Raw genomic sequence first — 5,645 nt, 5'->3', positions numbered from 1 at the left:
AGAAATAAAACTTTTTTTTTTTTCCCCCCGATTAGCAATTTGAATCAGGTCAGTGAGGACTCTGGGAAAGCTGGGGGCAGCACAACTGAACACAAGGGATGGAAGAGAGAAGAGGGGGTTACCCCATGCCAAAACAGAAGAGCACTGAATGGCCTCAGCTGTATCATCTAAACCTACTTTAAGGGATGTGAAAAGGCAAATGATGGAAAAAGAGAGTCCACTCTTTGCAGTGGAAGTGCTCAAACAAGGGAAAATTGCAGCGATTGCTACAAAATGCAAATTCTTAGCAACACTCCACAAAGCCATAGTGAACACACTCAGCTTTTGCCTACGACTTACGTGTCATTAAAGTGACTATTCAACTCTCCAGCATCTCTCTGTCCCACAAGTGCCTCCCAAAGCATAAAGCGTATTTAATCAGAAAAAAGTGCACCTTCTTTGAAACCCAGTGCAAACAAGTATCACTCTTACCACTATCAGCCTGAGAATCACGCTATCTGTGGGGGAGGGTGGGAGAAGGAGGAAGAGGAAGCCTGAGGGGAAGAAAACAGCACTGAATGAGGAACAAACACACAAATATGAGCAACAATGGGGAAAAGCAGCCAAACGCATATCTTTCAAGAGACAGGAAAAAACTTCTTGGCTTCTAAGAACTTTAGTTTCCCTTTTTCCCCCTCCCCGCTCCATCTTCTGTCATTAGCTTACTAATTAAAAACGTTTTTGGAGTAATACTTTCAGGGAGTTTCCTGTTTACCAGCAATAGCACAGTGAGCCAATAAACTCAGTGGCCTGAAGTACTTGGCCTTGGCATACGGTCAGGCCGGCATACAGTAATTACCTCGTAAACAGGAAGCATGCCACTTACTGCCAGTGCACCCAGGCGCAGGAACAAAAGGCACACAGAAACTGTACTTCTGCACTAGCAACTCCTGCAGCCTATGTAAGGTGCAAATCAAAAATTAAAACAAGTACAAATAACATTTCACGGCTATATATACCAACAAGCGTTTGCCAGCACTCTCTGAAGCTTTCTTTAAAAATCACAACTTTCTTTTTATTGAAAACATCTTCCATGGGCTGACACAGCCAAAATAGTTTCAAGCATCGCCTAAAATCCTTTCTAAAGTTACTCTGCATAACCGGATTAGAGCAAGGTAGAGGAAATTTTTGTTATAACCTACATCTTACCGCTGCAGAGCTGCAGGCAGATCACAAGGGTTAGCATGCACACAATCTGAAAGGTATCAGACTTTACACTAATGACATACGTGGTAACGTTATCCAAATGTATGGGTATGTCAGAAAACATATGTACCACGATCCAGCTACATGAATGGCTCCCTGCTGACTGGTGTCATATCTGCATGAGTATGCCTTTTGAAAAGAGCAGGAGTCACAACAAGTCTTGTCCTGCAATCTGGAAAACAAATTCTTAATCAATGGATTTTAACCCAGCTCAGAAAAGCTAACCTACTTTAAAAAATCCCACCGTCGTCTTGCTTCTCTACAGTTTCAAGTTATACAGGCTATGACAGGCCTGTGAACAAATCATTCTCAAAAAACATACTTCTTGAACAGTCGGCAACAATCCCTACTCAATCCCCTGAAAGACAGCAAAAGGCCTGCACACAAAAACAGGCCCAGATCTCATCTCTGACCTAGGACATGGATTATTCTTAGTCACCGTAGCTGCTCCTCAAACGTGGCCCATCTCTGATGAATAGTCTTCAGAGAATGCCCATCAGCAGTCGCTTGCAAAAAGACACGGACAGACACATCAACACTGAGAAGGGAGTTTAAAAGGAGAACTTGCAGTGTCTTAACCTGGTTCTGTAGGGCTCTCTGCAGACACCAAGGGAATTCTTCTACATTCCTGTTAGAATAGGTTTGGGCAACGCAAAGCAATTATCTGTTCCTCAGAATAAACGGGTATCTACAAATCTCCATCACAGCAAGAACTCTTTTTAGTCTTAGAAACCCACCACCAAGCTCAGTACCACTTTTTTCCTCCCTTTCCTGTTGGGATTTGGTATATTGTAAACTATATGGGAAGCCACAGCTACAAGCTGCTTCAGTGCACCACGGAGTCTCTCTTGCCATATTAATTCTCAAACAAGTGCTCATTGATAACAGAACTGCAAGGTGGCTGAGGTTGGAAGGAATCTCTAGATACAGTTTAGTTTTGTCCTCCTAATTCAAATTATTATCATGGTGAGAGATGGCCAAAGCCATTACACCCTCAATAAATATTTCAACAGCTATCCTCACTTGCAGACTTCTATTTTGCTTCAAAAACGCACTACAGAAAAGGTGCTAGACTTACGCCACCAGTATTTGAACTTCACGCCACACTGAAAGGATGAAACCTACCAACAGGGCTATGCCTGGATAAAAGCACAGCCTTCTCCAAGGCTAGCCGGGTACTTCTGCAAGATTCAAAGGGAAGGATGCAAACCACAGTTCCTTCTGACTAAGCACCCTTCCAGTTAACCCACTTCAATGGTACCATCTAGTGGATTACACACAGCCTGACAGTTTTTTGGTCGGTCATCTCTCACACTAGCTTTCATAGACAGAAATTAAAACAAAAACCGCTAACGCAACACCACGTGGTAATTTCTAGTAAAATGAGAGAAAGCAGGTACTGCTCAGGAATACGGCACGCTAAGTAAACCTGTCGTGTGCATTCCAGCTGCTGAAAGGCACTCCACAAGCTGCTTACCTAACTGATGAGATAGACACAAGCGCACACAAGAACTGCTCTGCATTCTTTGACTACGGAATCAAGAAGTAAGTGTCAGCAAAACTACTATGGTCAAGTCCTGCATATTTCAAAAGACGCATTTCCAGAGAAAGGATGAAGATTCACAGGTGAGTAAATGTTGAATCAGTTAGAGCACTACAGAAGTAAAAACCTCCATTCAGATCAGGAAGCCACTACAAATCTGAAGAACACATACCTTTCTATCTCCTGTAGCAGCACAGTCATCTCAGCAATTTCTTTCTTTTCACCTAATTGTAGCTTCTATCATCTCACTGAAGAAGTACTGTTTTTCAGTGGATGTTTTTATCCTGTATTTGGGATTTACATTGACAGCTTTGAAGCAAGATGGACAATCCTGACCGATGTCAGAGGACACATTTTGTACTCTAGCCTTCATCACAGAAAAGGAAACGTGTTCTTTCCTGACATTTTAGGCAGACTAACCAACAGGCAGGGGGCTGACCAGACATTTTTACTAACCTGTCCACCCTGCAAGAGTAGGCAAACGCACCAAAGATCACAAAAGAAACAACCTGGAGCTACATTGCTCTGGCAGTCAAGGCATTGAGTAGACTGGCTGCACCCATCAGACTGCACTAGCGAAGACCTGCAGCCTGAAAAACAAAAACTGTCACTCAGTCTACAGCAGGCATCACCATGCAACACAACCTCCCTGAGCACATAGAATAATCTGGTTGAGCTTTTATAATACTAATGAGCTCTCTGTTAATTGTGAGTTACACACAGCTGTAATAAAATACTGTAGTGCACTGAAGTACCCAGGCTGCCTGAAAAGGTAACTAAAACAGGGGCACTTACAGTTTTCACCTGGGTTATGGTAGGAAAGCATACACTAATCCTGCCTTTCTTTAAAAAATAATTTGGCTTGATAAAGCACACTTGGTTTATCTTTAAACATAGATGTTACAAAACAAGCTGAACATTGCCAGGTGAAAACCAATATAACAACAATAATAAAAAAAATGGAAACCAAAACATAGAAAAATATACATGCTTGTGAAAAAAATATGGGACAGCAGCAGACACATCTGATGTAGACCCACAATCCATTCACACAGGTGAGGAAAACCATGTTGTGCAGCAATTCCTAACCAAGGGGAAAACCACGACTGTTCTGCCCTTCTCAGGAACCATGACGAGAGCTCTAGCACCTCAGGCAGCCATCACAGCAGTATAGAAACACCATGCAACAGGGGCTTTCCCTCAGCCTCCCTCACGTTGAGGGGACAGAAAGTTCTTTTTTTTCATAGAATCACAGAATCATTAAGGTTGGAAAACACCTCCAAGGTCATCTGGTCCAACCATCGCCCTACCACCAAGGTCACCCACTTAAAACATGTCCCCAAGCACCACGTCCAACCTTTCCTTAAACACCCCCAGGGACAATGACTCCACCACCTCCCTGGGCAACCCGTCCCAACGCCTGACTGCTCTTTCTGAGAAGAAATGTCTCCTCATTTCCAACCTGAACCTCCCCTGACACAACTTGAGGCCATTCCCTCTAGTCCTATCACTAGTTACCTGTGAGAAGAGGCCGACCCCCAGCTCCCCACACCTTCCTTTCAGGTAGCTGTAGAGAGCAATGAGGCCTCCCCTGAGCCTCCTCTTCTCCAGACCAAACAACCCCAGCTCCCTCAGCCGTTCCTCACACGACTTGTGTTCCAGGCCCTTCACCAGCTTTGTAGCCCTTCTCTGGGCACGCTCCAGGGCCTCGATGTCCTTCTTGTAGTGAGGGGCCCAAAGCTGAGCACAGTGCTCGAGGTGCGGCCTCACCAGAGCAGAGTACAGGGGGACGATCACCTCCCTGCTCCTGCTGGCTGCACTATTCCTGACACAAGCCAGGATGCCGCTGGCCTTCTTGGCCACCTGGGCACACTGCCGGCTCACATTCAGGTGAGCATCAATCAGCACCCCCAGATCCTTTTCCTCTGCACAGCTTTCCAGCCACTCTGGCCCGAGCCTGTAGCGTTGCATGAGGTTGTTGTGGCCAAAGTGCAGGACCTGGCACTTAGCCATGTTGAACCTCATCCCACTGGCCTCTGCCCAGTGATCCAACCTGTCCAGGTCCCTCTGCAGGCCTTCCTACCCTCCAGCAGGTCGACATTTCCCCCCAACTTGGCATCCTCTGCAAACTTTCCTCCTCTATACTTTTTTTTTCCTCCTTCCCTACACCTGATCCCCCAGCACAGAGGGCAGCCCCAAACCCTGCTTCAATACAATGCCAGCGAGCCCCCACCAACAGCAGGCAGTAATGGCATCACCCCCCACACACTCTTTTCTTTTCCCTTCCCTTCCTTTCCATTTTTTCCCTCTTCCCTTCTTTCCCTTTTTTTCCCTTCCCTTCCTTCCCTTTTTCCCTTCCTTTTCCCCTTTTTCCCCTTCCTTTCCTTTTTCCTCTTCCTTTCCCTTTTCTTCCCTTCCTTTCCGTTTTTCCCCTTCTTTTCCCTTCCCTTCCTTTCCCTTTTCCCCTTCCTTTCCTTTTCCCCTTACTTTCCTTTTTCCCTTCCCTTCCCTTCCTTTCCCTTCCATTCCCTCTTTTTCCCTTCCTTTCCGTCTTTTCTTTTCCCTTCCCTTTTTTCCCTTCCTTTCTTTTCCCTCTTTTTCCCTTTCTTTCCCTCTTTTCTTTTCCCTTCCCTTCCCTTTTTTCCCCTTCCCTTTATTTTCCCTTTCCCCCTTCCTTTTCCTTTTTCCCCCTTCCTTTCCCCTTTCCCCCTTTTTTTCCCCTTTTCCCCTTCCTTTCCCTTCTCTTTCCCCCCACACAACCACGCATGCGCACACCGCGCAGCGCGGCCAGCCCTTTGCGCACACCCCCCCCACCGTCCCTTACCACCGCGCATGCGCTGCCGGGCGCCATTCCCCC

This window comes from Anser cygnoides, chromosome 4, assembly GCF_040182565.1.
Source record: "Anser cygnoides isolate HZ-2024a breed goose chromosome 4, Taihu_goose_T2T_genome, whole genome shotgun sequence".
Lineage (NCBI taxonomy): Eukaryota > Metazoa > Chordata > Aves > Anseriformes > Anatidae > Anser > Anser cygnoides.
This window is presented reverse-complemented; position numbering follows the sequence as displayed.